General features: G+C 41.9%; 1 pseudogene; it reads right to left on the reverse strand.

The window, feature by feature from the left end:
• Positions 1–1,002: 1,002 nt before the first annotated feature.
• On the reverse strand, positions 1,003–4,078 carry LOC105922076 (annotated as a pseudogene).
• Positions 4,079–18,488: the final 14,410 nt, after the last annotated feature.

Genomic DNA, 18,488 nt, shown 5'->3' on the forward strand with positions numbered 1-18,488 from the left:
CTCAACACCTTGGCTGCGCCTAGATCAGGCCTCCTGTTCCATCATAAATGAGTCCATAACAGCTAGTTAATAAATGCATTAGTGTTATAAATGATTACAAGCGGATAGCCTGGTATCACCACCATTTGAGCCACATTTTGTTATAGCTACTATTTGAGTTTGAATGACCCATTATTAAGATTATAATAACAAATTATAATTAATAATAATAATCATATTCAAACAGCTTCTGGCATAACAGCCTCAAGACCTTTTCTGCTCCCCAGCTCTGGAATTAACTACCCCCTGACATCAGCAATGTTGACTCCCTCCCCCATTTTAAATGTCGCCTAGAAACTTATATTTTTAAAGCTGCTTACTCCAGCCCCACAGTCATCCTCAATCTTTACCATTAAACTCTTTCTGTAGAGAAAAATGTTGTAACATGATCTGTTTAAAATATACCATGAAGCCTCATCCTGGACCTTTCTTGGACTCTCATCATAACTGTCTGACATATTCCAGTTTGTTCATGTAAATAATAAATCTTCTTCGAATTCTAGGGTCACTTGTGGAATACCACATTGTTTAGTCCTTGGGCCATTTCTCTTCACTATATAAATGCTTCCGATTGGTAAAATTATCAGACAGCATGGGAATAATTTCTACTGGTTTGCTCATGACACTCAGCTATATTTATCCACAAATCCTGAAGACTCCTAACAATTACTTTATGCAAAATACGATAAGGAGTATCGCAACTGGCCCACCTTTACAGGTACTTGCCCTGCACCATCTATGGGCCAGTGGCATCGCTCTCTCTCTCCTTCCCTCAAGGCACCACTAGGTCTCTGTAACTGGAATAGGAGTTGGGTAACTTCAGCAGGTTATCAAAAGGGCACCCCCCTTCACTGGTGTTTCGTTGATTTAAGCCCATGACACCTCGGAGGGGCTCAACAGCAGATCCAGCGTCCTGGACCCACCCCCACTGAATGCCACCCAACCCTGTCTTCAGTTCTTCGTTCACTCAGTGCTTTGGCTCTGCCACCGCACCTCCCGCTGCATACAAATCCAGCAAGATGCCTCCTCCGCCCGCTTGGTGGGGTTGGCTACAAGCCGTTTCCTGGCCAGCCCTTCAATTCCCAGCAGTCCAAGAGCTCTCCAAAGTGACCGTCCAGCAAAGCCTCTGCAGCCCACCTCCACTGGGAGATTATAGGTCTTCCCTCCATTTTGCTGGCTTTCTAGGATGAATGCTTGATATTTATTGAGCTTATGCTCATAGGCCTCCTCCATCCTCTCTTCCCAGGGGGTAGTCAGCTTGATGAGCACCACCTGTTTGGTACCTTTAGACCACAGAACAATGTCAGGTCTCAGGCTAGTGTGGGCTATCCCCTCAGGGAATTTGAGCTGCTTCTTTAGGTCTGCCCGCATCTCCCAGTCATTTGCCGTGGCCAGGACCCCCTTGCTCCTCCCTCCTGCTGCTCCACTTTCTCCTGCCCTGGTAAAATGTATAAAACGAAGCCCTTTGGACATCTGTCTTGCCCTTTTCTTTGCCTGCTCAATGCCATCGGCCAATTGAGCAAGGATCTGGTCATGACGCCACCGGAACTTGACATCTGCTAAGCTTGAGTGACATGAAGAGAGGATGTGCTCAAGGTTAGCCGTCCTTCCACAGAGCTTGCAGCTTGTACTCTCGACCATTCCCCAGGTGTGGAAGTTTGAAGGAGTAGGTAAACAGAGCGTAAAAGGAACTTGATGCAGTGACCTTCCATGCTCCAGATGTTCTGCCAAGTTAGAGCCCTCTCTCTCGCACTCTCCCATCTAGTCCAGCTGCCATGTTTTTTCATGGCTACAGCCTTGACATGCTGGCTTTCCTCCTCCGCCTTTCTGACTTCTTTCTACACCAAGCCTCGCCTCTCCTTTGGGTCCACTTTGTTCCAGCTTGTTCTGGTGGAGCAACCCAAACCAAACTTTCCCTGGGCTACCGACCCGACAATGTCTGCATGATGCAGTCTGTCCTCCGCCTCCTTTAATGCTCTGCTGGCTGATCACTTTCGGCCTGTCCAGATGGCGATGTCTGCCTGACGTACTCTCTCGTCTTTACTGTCTCGCAGCATCATGGCCTGGCACGTTTTTGTCGCCTTGTAGTCTTCCACCACCGATGTTATTGGCAGCTGTAGCTTGCTGCCTGTGCTGTACAGGCCAATGAAGCAAAAGCTTTTTGGGATGCCCAACCATCTCCTCAGGTAGGTGTTCAGCTTCCTCTCCAGTCCCTCCACAGTGGAGACAGGTACCTCGTAGACCAGGAGAGGCCAGAGCAGTCTGGGCAGAAACCCCATGTTGGTAGCCCCAGGCTTTATACTTGCCTGGGAGGCCGCTCTTCTCCAGAGATGTCATCCAAGTTTCTGCCTGGCTAAGTATCTCCTTCACGCTCTGCCTGTCATTGAGGTCTGCCCTGTACCACTTCCCCAAGCACTTCACAGGCTTTTCTTGGACAGTTGGGATGCTGTTCTCTCCTATTTTGAAGCGGTACCGATCCTGAACGCGACCCTTCCTCAGAACCAGGCTTCTAGATTTTGCCGGTTTGAACTCCATCCTTGCCCAATTGGTGATCTCAACCAAGTCCTCCAGAATCCATCTTCCTTCTGGTACTGATTTTGCTGTTACGGTGAGATCGTCCATGACTGCTCGAATGGGCAGCATCTGGACTCCACTTGCAAGTACTGCACCTTGACGCAACTTCTCTGCTGATTTGACTAGAAGGTTCATCGCTGCGGAAAACAGGATCACTGAAATTGTGCAGCCCGTGACAATGCCCACTTCCAGTCTCTGCCAGCTGGTGGTGAATTCTCCACAGGTGAAACGCATATTAAATCTGTCAAAGTAGCACTGCAGGAGCACCTGAAATCGCTCGGGATATGGTAGGTCTTCAGCGTCAGCTCCACTAGCTTGTGGGGTATTGTTCCATATGCATTTGACAGATCACGCCACAGTGCTGCAATCCTCAATGATTTTGGACATAACGCTGGTGTGTTTAAGGCAGCCAGATGTCCCTGGAATGCCACTTTTTTGTACCGCAGCGTCCATGTACCCGTTCTCCAACCTAAATGTGGTCAACCTCTTTGCCAGGATCCCAGGAAGATCTTAGCTTCCATAATGAGCAGTGAGATGGTGCGAAACTGCTTGATCCCTGAAGAGTTCTTCTCCTTAGGGATAAAGCACCCCTCTGCGATCAACCAGTCGTCAGGAAGGTAGTTTCTTCTTCTATGCCACTGTCAGTAGCTTCCAGAGTCTTGCAATACTTGTAGACATTGTACGAGATGCCATTTGGCCCTGGAGCCAATTTTCCTCTGGCTTTCTTTAGAAAGCTGTTAACTTCCTGCCAGCTTGGTTCCTCTGTCTTGAATGGGATTGTTGATTTGGCTGGTTTGATGAGCTTTTCCATCTCATCCAAACTGACCTCCCTTCTGGGATCACTATGGAGCTGACGAAGATGTTCCTCCACCTCTTCCTTTGTTGCTTTCAACTCCCCTGATCTTTTGTCGCCCAGGAGTTTTGACAGGTATTGGAATGGATTCTTGGTGAAAGCTGCCCTTTCTTTCAACCGCCGCTTCCTGTCCCGGCGGTGACACTCAGCTCGTCGCAAGATCTTAATGCGCTCCCTCAGATTCTTCCAGAGTTCTGTGAGTGCTGGTTTCTCGTCTGGTGTTGCTTTGCAAAAGGCCTTCTTCAGCCTCCGCAAATCCCCTCTCAGGGTTGCTATCTCCTTCAGGCGTCTATTCTCCTTGAGCTGGGTGTTTACTCTGCCTTTCTGCTCTTTTCTTCCGAATCGCTCAGCGCCCATGAACCAGATTATAGAGGACAAAGCCTTGAGCTTCTTCTCCACATCTCCTGCAGTGGCTGCTTCCAGCACCTGGTCCACGTCGCGATCAAATATCTCCCATTCTTTTGATGCAGCTGCAGTTGGCCAGTTCACACGTTGTTTCCGGACATCTCCTTCACAAGTGATCTGCACAAGCTGTCTAGTATACTGAGTCACTTCCCTCTCACTCTGTTGCCTTGCTGCCTCCGTCACATCAGCGATGCTGACTACAGTCATGTCTTCATGACATCAAAACCTGGATGACTTTAAATTTTCTGCTTTTAAATTCTGACAAGACCAAAGTTGTAATCTTTGGACCGGAGTCCTCAAAAAATAAACTTCTTAATCCATCACCTACCTGGGTGAAATTAAATTGGCAACTGGAAATAAAGGAAAAAAATTGGTGTTAATTTTGACCAAGACGCGTCATTTAAATCCCATATTAAACAGGTTTACAGAGTTTCCTTTTTTCACCTCTGGAATATCGCCAAAATTAGAAATATTCTGTCCAGGTGTGACGCTGAAAAACTAGTCCATGCATTTGTTACTTCAAGGCTGGACTACTGTAATTCTTTACTATCAGGAAGTCCACAAAATGCAGTTCAAAGCCTTCAGCTGATCCAAAATGCTGATGAAAATCAACAAGAGGGTGCATATTTCGGCAATTTTAGCTTCTTGTTAAATCAAGAATAGAATTTAAAATTCTTCTTCTAACGTGTAAAGCCCTTAATAATCAAGCTCCATCATATATCAGAGCTCTGATTACCCCATATGTTCCTAACAGAGCACTTCGCTCTCAGACTGCAGGTCTGCTGGTGGTTCCTAGAGTCTCTTAAAGTAGAATGAGAGGCAGATCCTTTAGCTATCAGGCTCCTCTCCTGTGGAACCAACTCCCAGTTTTGGTCCGTGAGGCAAACACCCTGTCTACTTTTAAGACTAATCTTAAAACTTTCCTTTTTGACAAAGCTTATACTTAGAGTGGCTTATGTTACCCTGAGCTACCTCTGTAGTTATGCTGCTATAGGCTTAGGCTACTGGAGGACATCAGGGTCTATTTTTCTCACTCTACTGAGTTCTACTGTTCTCCAGTTTTCCATTGCTTGTCGTTATTTCAGCTTTTAACTTTTTGTTCTCTCTCTTTTTTTCTTCATAGTAGGTACACCTGGTCTGGAGTTCTGTTAGCTGTGACATCATCCAGGGAAGACAGATCACCCGCCATTACCATCTAATGTAGAACAGATTACTGGATCAATGTGTGCTTCTGTGCTTTTTTGTCTGTCTTGTTGTGTCTCTGCTCTGTCTTCTCTAACCCCCAGTTGGTCGAGGCAGATGACCGTTCATACTGAGCCTGGTTCTGCCGGAGTCTTTTCCTTCCCCTTAAAGGGAAGTTTTCCTCTTGCTTCATGCTTGCTTCCAAGACTTGATGCGATCTACTGGGTATCCTTAGATCACCAATCTGTATAATTAGGTTGAATTTGGCTTTGTAAAGTGCCTTGAGATGTCATGTATCATGGATTGACGCTATATAAGTAAAATTGAATTGTATTGTATAAATAATGTTGAGTTGAGAATATTATTAGTTTTTAAAAAGTGGGGAAATGGTTGTTTTGCAAACAGAAGTTCTCCAAAAACAGTTCAACAACATAACACAATGTCTTTTTCCTGACTTTAACAATAAAATAGTGTAGTTGATTAAAAAGGGCACAATATGAATTATCAGATTCACATCCAGACAATGAATACACTACCGATTATCATTAATCTATGGGTTTGTTTATCAGCAAAGGTCTATAAGAAACTCGTCAAGCCTATATGTTCTGACATTTTCCTTTAAGCTGCAACACATGAAGTACACAGGGTTTCACACTGCGTCTCAGCTGCTGTTTTCCCCCTCTTTCAGGTCCATGCACTTCTAGACTGTTACAGTTTTATAACCATTGTCTACACCTTTCACAGCAACAGGTTTGTCATCTCAGTCTCCACTCTGGTGCGTAATTACACAAGCAGAAGACTGATTTTGAAGTTGTTCTCCAAGCACGTTTTGTTTATGTTCGGAGAGATGGAATGAGTCCTTTCTGAGTCACTTTTAGCCCACTAATAGTCTGAAAGGTGGAATCCTACAGGAAATATAGCACTTTTTATGCATAGCAACTGCAGATTCTATTAGTATAGATGCAGCTTTTCAAACTCTGCCTCACTGGTTCTGAAGTGACTGTATAAAATAAACACTGTTTTTTGGTAATGTTTGGTACTGTCATGGTTGAGTTTTGGTTTGGCTTTGTTTTTCTGTTATTTTCATTTTTTCATCTCTTTTGGGTTAGGTTTGACTTTATTTATTGTTAGTTTTCAGTCATCAGTTATTTTCTGTCATTTTTCACTTCACCTCCTCAGCAGTCAGTCACACCTGATAATCATTTACCAGTCAATTAGCCAGACCCTGGTTCCACCTGTGAAGTGTTCTATTTAAACCTGCCTCTGCCTTCTGTTCAGCACTGGGCCGTCATCATTCCACACCTCTCCATGCCAGTCCCTGTTTTTGCCTTGGGAGATTTGTTTTTCTTGTTTAAGGCATAGCTCTCAACTCTCACGCATTGACCGTGTGACACACGCATTTCACTAACTCCACACGCTCACACGCAACACATGACATTTCACACGCAAACATGGAATTTCTCACGCATAAAAATCACAAAGCCCATCTGGGCTGCGGACGACAAAACTCCGCCTTCTGCTGAGCTGTTTCGGCTTCTTTCACAGCTTGTTGCCATCAGTAATTCCTGCTGCAGTTCGTGTTAAGAGAGCAGCAGGAAGAGTGATCAGAGTTATGAATAATTTTAGTCTTAACAGTGGTGAAAGTGAGCCGGTAAGGTCCTGTACCGCGTACACAGGAGGGGAGGGGGCGGGGGTGGAGCTGCTGCAAGATGATCGCTTCATCCAGAACTAGTCATGGCTGCACGCTGGATCATAAAACAGTTCTGCTAAACAGATGCAGTTTAAAAAGCCACTTAGTCTGTTTATAAGTTTCGTTTTTATTAATTCTGCATTTTTTAACTACATGCACCGTATTCCTGTGCCTTCGCGCTTGCTCCTCTCCCCCCTCCTTTCCCTCGGAGCAGGTGCTTTTATCACCGTTCACCATTCAAAACGTGAATCACTGCGTTTAATGTCTTCACATCGGTAGCAACGTGTGCCAGTTAAAGTCAATAGGAGAGTTAGTAGCTGTATTTTATGCTATTTTATTTTTAACAACATAGAATTAGTGCCGCTTCGGTGGGCGTGCTGCCTCGCGCTTTAATTCAGGTGCGCACTTTTAAGGGTCATTTTAAAGAACTTGTAACACCAGGGGCTTCATCTCAGACTTGGCAGTACCCCTGTTCCCTTTATAGGAGCCCTTTACAGTAATTATGCATTTTCCCCATTGTTTATCCCTCGCACGCAGCGCACGGGGGTAAAATCCGCCCACCTCACCGCCCAGAGCGCACTGACGAGAGCAATAGAGATTTGACTTGTCAGCGCGGCGACTGACTGAGAAACCTGTCGCTGTGAAAGGTGATGAGAATGTTATAAACTGTAACAGTCTAGAAGTGCATTGAGCTGAAAAGAGGGATACATCAGCAGCTGGATCGTGCGTAAAGACGCACCAACCCATAGATGAATGTGTAACAGTGTAATAATTCGGTCAATAACTTAAAACTACTTAATTTTATTCAGTATTATTTGAACAATTGTGTATTTTTTTATGTCTTAATCCATTAACTGAACAATAAAGTATTAATATGTCTCTTTCTCTTTTTAACAAAACTAATACATGTCTACTTCATTGTCTGGTGGGATAAAAATGAGATGGAGTTGAGACTCCACTGGCTCTTCCAGGGTCCGGTTAGCCCCGCCCCCAAACAAGCCCCGCCCCCAAATTAGCATAATCTCACTCTTAACTTTTGATTAAAGTTGAGAGGTCTGTTTAAGGTTAGTCCTGCCAGTTTTCTATAGACTCTTACTTTGCTGTTTGTCCCTGGAGAAGTTCTGCTCTGTGTCCTGGTGTCTCCAGAGAACTGCCAACTGGACTAGCCATCCTGAAAAGGCTCTGCTCTGTGCTCTGGTGTCTCCTAAGTTCTGCTAACCTGACTAGCCGCCCTGGAGAAGCTCAGCTCTGTGCCCTGGTGTCTCTCAAGTTCTGCTAACCTGACTAGCCGCCCTGGAGAAGCTCAGCTCTGTGCCCTGGTGTCTCTCAAGTTCTGCTAACCTGACTAGCCGCCCTGGAGAAGCTCAGCTCTGTGCCCTGGTGTCTCTCAAGTTCTGCTAACCTGACTAGCCGCCCTGGAGAAGCTCAGCTCTGTGCCCTGGTGTCTCTCAAGTTCTGCTAACCTGACTAGCCGCCCTGGAGAAGCTCAGCTCTGTGCCCTGGTGTCTCTCAAGTTCTGCTAACCTGACTAGCCGCCCTGGAGAAGCTCAGCTCTGTGCCCTGGTGTCTCCAACGAACTGCTAACCTGTTGTGGCTACGGGGCCTGCTAGCCGAGCAGTACTAAGCTTTCCCTGCTGCCTGGATAGTCGTGACTCTCTCTCACTCCGGGCCGTCAGCTCCTGCCATCACATTCATCCCTGACCTTCTGCAGTCCTGAACCTCCGGTCTTCATCACTCACCACCCAGCATACTTCCTTCAATAAAGACTCAAACTTTTAGTCCCGTGTGTGCGTCCTGAGTTCATCGGTAAACAAAACCCTGACAGGTACCAGCTTAATTTATACCTAACCATACCAGTTTTAGGTGGTGAGGCCCCATTGGAGCGCTGCACATGAGGAATACACAGTGGGAAAATGCGATAAAAATTGTAAAGGGCTCCCTTAGAGAGAACAGGAGGAATGACGTGTCTAAGCTGAAGCCCCTGATGTTACTAGTCCCTTAAAATGCCACTTAATAGTGTGCACCTAAATTACATGTAACTTAATTATGCGTTCTTGAATTCAAGCACAAGGCGACACAGTAACCACAGTACATAGCATGGAACACAACTACTAACTCTCCTATTGAGCCATTTTGCTACTGGCAGAAGGATATTAAAGACAGTGGTCCATGTTTTGAAGGCTGGCCGCTGATAAAAGAGGGGAGAGGAGAAGCAAGAGCACTGAGGCACAGAAACACGGCAAATGTAGTTAAAAAAAATGCAGAATTAATTAAAACTAAACTTTTAAATCGACTAGGTGGCGTTTTAGATGGCATCTGGTTAGCAGAATTGTTTTCTGCTCCTGCATGCTGCCATGACTGGTTCTGGAAGCTGGCTTTATCTGCCAGCCACTCTCCCCCCATATCTCTCACTTTTGTACGCTGTACCGACTTACTTTCACCACTGGTTAAGACCAAAATTATTTATAACTGTGATCGCTCTTTCTGCTGCTCTGTTAACACAAACTGCAGCAGGAGTAATACTATTAATACATTTTATTTATAAGGCGCCTTTCTGGACAGTCAAGGTCACTGTACAAAAGGATAAAAAACACAATGTCAGAAACAAAGTCGAAACAAAAAACATTCAAAAAATACAAAGGCTGGGACAGGGAAATTGATATTAAAGGTATACTATGCAACCGGGGTTGATTTTCCAGCGAGGCTCCCCCCAGAGGGCGAAAGTAAAAGTGCACTGTTGTAAAGATGCTCAGCTGTTCTGGTTCCTCCGTCAAGCCAGGCGCGGTTGTTTTGAGCTTAGCAGACAGGCGAACGCAACGAAAAGTGGAAAAAACGGCAGTACAAACAATTACTAACACAGTGAAGGTATGAACATCAAGCTTCCCGCAGCGCTATCTTGGCGAGGCGGCCGCGGTGGCCGCCTCGCCAGTTTTATTATTATTATTATTATTATTATTTATTTTTATTTTTTTTATGTTGGCGAGACGCTACCGCCACCGCCTCGCCAAGCCGCAGCCGCCGCTGCCGCCGCCTCGCCGCGGCCCTCCGCGGTAGCGTCTCGCCAACATAAAAAAAAAAAAAATAATAATAATAATAATAATAATAAAACACGATATGCTTGCATGTTTATTTGACGTTAACACGCGGTTCTTTGTTGTTGCTTTCGCGCATGCATATAGTGAATGGCAGGGCAAAAACACATGGAGTTCTCGCCGTAAAGCGAGACTTCTGTGTGTGCGGGCCGTGAGCTCTTGCAATTGCAAGTGCGGTATTTCCACCACAGACCCCCAGGGCGGCCGAGAAAACCTTTGTTCGACCTGAAATGACTCATTTAATCATCCAAAACGGTATGGAACACATTAATTAACTGAAAAATGTTGCATAGTATGCCTTTAAAGAGAACAGGCTATCTTAAATAGATGAATTTTGAGTTGTGATTTGAAATGGAGAAGTGAGTCTGTGTTTCTCAGTAGAGAGTTCCAGAGGCGGAGGGGGCAGAGCGGCTGAATGAATTCCCCATGGTGGTGAGACGGCGGAAAGGAACAGACCGGTGTAAAGCAGATGAGGATTTAAGAGCACGGGAGGGGGTAGGAATATGCAGGAGGCCTGACATATATGGGGGGGGGGGGGGGGGGGGGGCAAGATGGTGAAGGGCCTTGAATGTCATCATGAGAATTTTGTATTGAATGCGGAACTGTATGGGGAGCCAGTGGAGCTGTCGGAGGACCGGGTTGATGTGGTGGATAGAGGAAGTTCTTGTTATAATGCAAGCAGCTGAGTTCTGGACCAGTTGTAGTTTATAGAGTGATTTTTGAGGAAGGCCAAAGAGGAGAGAGTTGCAGTAATCCAGTCGGGGGGTGACACAGCTGTGCACAAGTATGGCAGCAATAGTGTGTCGGGTAAATGAGGGACGGAGGTGGTTGATGCGAATATATTACTAATGGCCATAAGCTATGAAAGAATCTTATGGGTGAGAAATGTCATATGTGGCGTGTATGCGTGTCAAGTCAGGGAAATACAAGTGTCATTGCGTGAGAGTTGAGTGCTCTGGTGGGAACTAACACTTCTCCAACCACTAAAGTAGTTCCCACTCAACCACAGGTTACAGTTACATTTTGCACAAACAAATGATAAACAAACAGGCATGAAATTCCAAACATATTGTTTTACCCTTACCAACAATAAATCTTTTAAAATCCTATTTATTTGTCACTATGAACTTACTCTTTATTTTTCCCAATCTATTTATTCATTCATTTATTGCTAGTTACAAAACATATGAAAATAAACTCAAACTGCAGGGGGTTACATTTGTAGTTTCTACGGTGTTCACAGAAGAGTGAAGAGAGAAAAAATAAAGTCTTCAGACACCCATATGATGCATAGCCATTATTTTGTTGGATATGTGTGGCTACAGTTTGCAGTTTGGGTGCTCTTTTCATTTTTTTAAAACTACATCCACTTCACCAGCAATAGCATCAACAGTAATACAAATAGTGAACTTTACGTGGAGAGAGTGGGTTGGGTGATACCATGTTTAGGCGGGAGGATGGAGTGTAGGGTTACATTATCAAATAATTCCACATACTTACCCAGCTAATTACGCACATGGCTCTGCAGCAGTGCCTATGTTATGGTAAAGTGAGAAAGTGTCCCTCTGCTCCTCAAATACAGGATGTCCCTTATTGTCTCTGTATATCCCTACAGCCTCTGTTTATTCTTCTCTGAGGTAAATTCAATTTAGCTAATTTCCTTCCCAGAAGAGCACATGATACTCTTGTGATTTTAGCCTTTTGAATCCTTTTATGTTCATTCTCCTGACACTCAGTGACTGAATCTGGCCTAAGAAGCTGGTTCAAGTTGGAGCAGAATGCATCTTATCCATTGGGTCCTCACAGCTCTACTGGGAATTGGATCATATGGTTTTTGTTATGGTGGACCTCTTCATGCACAATGCAAAGTGGACTGGTAACGTTTAATTTTTTGCTTAATGTCAATTGGTACTTTTTATATTTAATTTATCTGAAAAACGGAAACACATTCTTTTGTTGATCTTAAAAGAGTGTGTTTAAAATGCTTATTAAAATATAATAGGTGGCAAGTGTGATGTGTTAGGCAACAAACAATATATTACAGTTAAAATGAAATATGCCAGAGGTCATGTGTCACATGGAGTAGCAGATAAGCACAATCATTTCCAGAATTAAAAGCCAGTAATATTTTTGTTTTTCAACAAAACTCTATAGTGGATAATATCACAACACTTTTTAACACAATAGCCATTGAATGCATTTAATACAGTCAATATCAGTTAACATATATGAGCTTGACAAAGCATTTACTGAGTAAACTGAGTTTAAAGATGATTTTTGGCATAATCTGGATTGTGAGTGGATCAAGATGGTTAGTATTTGTGGTGGGCTTTCAGAAGATCAAAATATGGACATAGGATGGTCTATGGTAGAGAATAAGAAAGGAGGAGGAGGGAAACAGAGTCAAAAAGAACAAGAGGAAAGATCTGAAATAAAGAAAAAATGACGAAAGATTTCAAGGTTATACTAAGATTTAAAGCATGACAGGACATGATTGGAGTAAGGCCTATTAGTTTATCAAATGGATTAAAGACAGTGATCGGGATGTAGAATTAGCTAGTTACAAATGGTGTGCAAAAAAAAAGTGCTGGAAAAAAGACTGTTGGAAAAGAAAGAGGAGCAAGAGGAGTAATTTCAGGGATTCTGTAGGAAAAAATTGGATGAGTTAAAGAAGGTAATAAAAGCAGGAAATATTACAAGCATTAAACGTTTACAGGCTTTCAGGAATGAAGAAAAATGTAGAGTACATCTGTGTTACTGGAAATCAAAGATAAAGTCCTGCCTGATAAAGTTATGATTGGGTACATGAGCTTTAATGTGAGAGTCTGTGTTCCACCACCTCTCACATGCTACAAATGTCAGATATATGTGCATATTAAACGTTTGTAAAGGTAAACAGAGATGTGGCAGGTGTGGGGGTGAACATTCTTATGATGAATGTGGGAACAGTCCTGTTACATGCTATAACTGTGGAGAAAGTCATACTGGTGCATATGCAGGGTGCGTGATAAGGAAACAGGCAGCTGAAGTTTTAAAAAATTATAACAGAATTACATATGTGGAAGCAATGAAAGTGGTGTAAAGTAATAAGACTGGTCTAAAAACTTACGGAAGGAAAGGACTTGCAGAAAATAGCCCATATAATGTTTCTTTGGAAAAATTGATTCCATTCCTTTTGTAGAGGTTAGTCTTTAGTTTTGTTGTTTCTTCTTAATTATTCATTTAACCTCTTTACTGGAATGACTGACACAGAGCCTGTTTTACGCGTGCGACAAAATTTTCCGTCGCAACACGGTAAAACTATCGTGTTGCTCCATCAGCCATCATTTTATTTATTTTCTTCAAGTCAAGTACAATTTCTTCTTTGTGGGCAATATAACAGAATTGCACCCTCTGTAGCTAAAGTGCATATAACAACATTTTCTTCACAAATGTCTTTTAATCTGCAATATTAAAAAAAAATGTTTGTTTTTAAAAAATCTATATACATCATAAACCATTCATGGATGTATAAAATGGCGCTTACACCTTGCATACATCATAAATTGCTCAGAACATGCTAGAAGGAAAACTGAAAAAATAAACATTATTGTAAAGGCAGCTGCAAAGTTTTTTAATATGAAGAATGTGTCATGGGAAAAAAGCCACAATGAACGTAGAGAAGGATCATCTAAAGCTGAGGCTTCTCAAAATATTAAATAATTCTAATAGTACAATGGAATGCCCACAGTCTACTAGCAAATGGACAGGAATTTAAAGATTTTGTTAATAATTTAAGAACAAAACCAGATATAATATGTATTCAGAAGACATGGGTAAAACTATCATTGGAGTTTAGCATTAATGGGTTAATGCTAAACTGCCATTCATCCTATCTTTATGTAACACTTCTTGAACTACAAACTACGGCTTCCTTTATGTTACTCAAGATAACCATTTAGCAGCATCAGAAAAAGGTTCTTTGAGGAGCCTGATGTGTAAATGAAAACCAGGACGAAAGTATAAGATTTCAATTGAAATTATATTAAATGTTAACAATAAACATAAGGGAAAAACATACAAAATAACCACAAATTTACAGGGTCATTGTAGACTTGTATTCCATTGTTAATGAAATTAATTCAATTAAATTTTCTAAATTTCCTTTCCCCAAAGAAAAAAAACAGAAAAGGGAAAAATAATGCAGTCTTTTTAAACAGGAGAAAGGAAAAAGGGAACTGTCCAGGATCCACGTGATGGAAAGGAAAAATAACACAGTCCAAAAAAATGCAAAGTCCCCTCCAAGATTCCAGAGGAAAATACAGGCAGGGGTCGTAACCATATACATATATAAAGAGTAGACCCCGCATCGACCGCTCTCGCCTATAGGCGCTGACGAGCTTTAGGGGCGCCACCTTGGGGCGGTCGACAACTCCGCTCAGTGTAATGTGGTAACCAGGTGCAGAAGCAATTTTAGTCAACTATACTCGCTGATTATTGAACTAATTTTCACGTTTTTTTTTTTTTTTTTACTTAAAAGCTATAGCTATTATAACAAAATGTTCAGTGCATTTAAATATTCTTAGTGTGGTTAAAAGTAATTGAATATTCTGACAGAATTTATGTATGCTGCAAAACACAGCCACTCATACACTTTAATAATTATTTTTTATTACTATATACAAAAACACAGTATATATATATATATATATATATATATATATATATATATATATATATATATATATATATATATATAGTTTTCTCTGAGTCCCTGTGTAGAGCTTCTAGTTGGTGCTGATTGGAAGTGGAGGCAGCTGCCAGACTGACGGCAGCAAACTTCCTCACCTGACAGCGCAAGCTCCGCTCCAGCCCAAGCACCAGAATATCGACCCCAGGTGGGAGCAGCTCAGATCAGAACAGCTCGGAGGAGCTCAGCTCATTCTTTCTCTCTCTCTCTCTCTCTCTGCTACCTACTTCTCTCTTTCCCTCTCTTTTCCAACCAGTTATGATTTTTGTTAAATAAATCCCGTTTTAAGTCATCCCATGCGGGGCTTCCCTTTGATTTGTTATGGTCCAAGACCCAGGCCATAACAAAAAAAAAAAAAAAAAAAAAATCTACCTATCTATCTATCTATCTATCTATCTATCTATCTATCTATCTATCTATCTATCTATCTATCTATCTATCTATCTGTATTGCATCTGCTCTGTGAAGGCATCAGAGCTTTGTTAGACATTAGCGGAAAAAAACATATATATATATATATATATATATATATATATATATATATATATATATATATATATATATATATATATATTCATTGGTGAGTTTATTATTTATATTAATTTGTCACTATATTATTCTATATATATATATATATATATATATATATATATATATATATATAGAATAATATATTCATTGGTGAATATCTTATTCACCAATGTCTAAAGCTCTGATGCCTTCACGGAGTAGATGCAATTTTGGAGAGACTAAGTCACAAAAACTTGGACGTGTAGACCTGTATCTCTCTAATATTAGAAAAATCACATTCTAATATAAACAATATCTTTTAATCTTACTTGTGAAAAGTTATCCCTCGAGCCCTGACGTCAATAGTCCGTCGATTTAAACAAAAATACGCCGCCCAGTGCTAAGATATTATTAGTGTGTTCAGCTTGAATCAGCAGGTTAGGGTAGCAGGTCGACCGCCCCAAGATGGCGGCCGTAATTCTTGCGCCGCGAAAGTCAATGCGGGGTCTACTCTTATAGTATGTCTATGGTCGTAACTACCACACAGGTAGTTCAGGGTAGCTCGCCATCTTGAAGTTAGTGATGTTACGTTATGTGCCGAGGCTTCGAGGCGTGTGTCGAGTAATGGAGGGGGCGTTTCCGTGAAGCGCGTATCGAGGCTTGCTTCATTTAGGGGAGGAGCCGAAAACGATGACGTCCGAAGCCTCGCTGGCCGGCTGTACCACGTGACTGCTTCGGGAAGTGGTTCAGATGTTGGCGCGGCTTCGACAGCTTTTAGAAACCCCACAGGCTTCATTCAAAATGTGTGTTGTTGTAGGCGAGTTGCGGTCAGTTGAGAGAGTGGATAGAGTTTTGATAGTTTGGATAGCAGAGTTTGGATAGTGGTTATTTAGTTTGAGACAGTTAGTTTGGTGTTTGGAGAGTTTAGGAGAGAGATAGATAGATAGGAGATCAGTGCTCTCAACTATCACGCATTGACCATCACTGACTTCACACGGTCACACGCAAACATGGCATTTTTCACGCATAAAAATCCCAACGCCCATCTGGGCAGCGGAGATAAAAACTCCGCCTTCTGCTGAGATGTTTCAGCTTCTTTCACAGCTTGTGGCCATCAGTAATTCCTGCTGCAGTTCATGTTAACAGAGCAGCAGGAAGAGCGATCAGAGTTATGAATAATTTTAGTCTTCACCAGCGGTTGAAAGTGTGCCGGTAAGGTCCTGTACCGCGTACACAGGAGGGGAGGGGGGCGGGGGAAGAGAGCTGCTGCCAGATATTGCCTTCATTCAGAACCAGTGATGGCTGCACTCTGGATCATAAAACAGTTCTGCTCACCAGATGCAGTTTAAAACGCTACGTCTGGTTATAAGTTGTTTTTATTAATTCTGCATTTTTTAACTACATGCACCGTATTTCTGTGCCTCAGCGCTTCGATGCGCTTCTGCCGTGCGCTTTTTTCAGGTGCGCAAAATTACGTTACTTGTAATTTGGGTGCGCGCTTTCATTTTAAAGAACTTGTAACATAAGGAGGCTGATCTCAGACCGGTCAGCTCCTATGATCACTGTATAGGAGCCCTTTACAGTTTTTATTTATGCATTTCCACCCTGTTTATCCCTCGCACGCAGCGCACCATCGGGTAAAATCCTCCCACCTCACCGCCCAGAGCGCACTGAGGAGAGCAATAGAGATTTGTCTGGTCGACTGAGATGAGAAACCTGTTGCTGTGAAAGGTGATAAAGGTTATAAACTGTTACTGTCTAGAATTGCATTAAGCTGAAAAGAGAGGAGACATCAGCAGCTGGATCGTGCGTAAAGACGCAGCGGGAACCTCTGTGTGCTTCAGTGTTGCTGCTGAAAGGGAAACTGTGGGACCGTATAGTACTGGGCTAATCATTGGTCACAGTACCCCAATCTGTACATACTTGCACTTATTTATTTATGCACCCCGGCATCATCTGTGTCATGTGAGCGTGTCTTTTCAAAGGTTGGAGAAGTAGTATCAAAAAAGAGAAATCATTTGAAACCAAAAACTGTGGAGAAATTGTTGTTTCTTAATAAAAATGCATGAAATCATCCAAGTTACACAAGCATTAGCCTATTCACTACCCCCTGCCTACTTCCACAAGTACTTTCATTGTCCTCTGCCTGATTAAGCCCATGCCATTTTTCTAGAGTCACAGAAAAACATTATTACACAACATGCCATATCATGTCACTACTATTTTGGGAATAATTACACACAGACAATACATTCAAACAATGTTTTATTATACACATGTGTATACAAAATTTATGTAGACAAATTATTTCGTCCTACACCTTTTGTGAAGTCATTCCCAAGAGTCATAATAGACAAAAATTCAATGCATCACACGTGTTAAGATACAGCTGGCTGTGATTATACAACTTGCCAGTAGGTGGTGCTGTGTGCACATGAACCGTCAAGAAATTAACCTTTTCTCGAACCAGTTGGCTGAGTGGTTCAATGCCTCATGAGGCTTCATCTCGCCATCACTACTTGAAGTTATTCAGTCCATAAAAAACCCTGACCGCTGAAATATTTTTTAAACTGCAGAGATTATCCAAATGGTTCAATTGTTTGGTCTCCAACAGATCCTTGCCACAGCCACAGTGGAGGAAGAGGAAGTGACACGTTGTAGCCCCATGACATATAGGAAGCAACCTCAGAAGGAAGTTGGCCCAAAAAATAAAATACCCTCAGGAAACAAAGGTTACATTTACGTGTTATGTAAAGATTACTTCATCTAAAAATTATTGCTGTAGAAATTTGACAAATGAGAGAAGAATTAAGTCATAAATTAATATAATCCTTGCAAGTAGTTAGAAAAGTCAAAACTTGAATCAATTCTAGAACACTGGAGCGGAACAATAGATTGATATGGGATCAATGGGAATACTATGAAAAATTTCTGGAAATTCAAAAGATAATTATTTCCCAATAATAAAAGACAATGGAAATACTATAAGAGATAATAAAAATAAAACTGAGCTATTTACTAAAGTATTTGCAAAGATATACAGTACAGAGAATCTGAATAGTAAAGAAAAAAAGAGGATGAGAAGTAACATTATGAAGAAATATTAAATTACTTAATAATGAAAAAGACAATGAGGATGTTATCAATTGAAGTTTTTGATAGAATTAAATAAACCATTGAAGAATTCTAGAAAATAGAAAAAGTCCTGGAAAAGATTAAATCAGTTATTGCATGTTGAATAATCGTGATGTAAGGAAATATTATTAGAATTATATAATAAGGTGTTGAAAGAGGGAAAACTACCTAACAAGTGGAAAGAAGCCATTAGTATCCCCATTTGTAAACCAGGAAAAGATCCTAACCTAGCAGAAAGCTATAGACCAATTGCTCTACAGATTAATTTATTTTTTAGAG

This window comes from Fundulus heteroclitus, chromosome 21, assembly GCF_011125445.2.
Source record: "Fundulus heteroclitus isolate FHET01 chromosome 21, MU-UCD_Fhet_4.1, whole genome shotgun sequence".
In the NCBI taxonomy this organism is placed as follows: Eukaryota; Metazoa; Chordata; class Actinopteri; order Cyprinodontiformes; family Fundulidae; genus Fundulus; species Fundulus heteroclitus.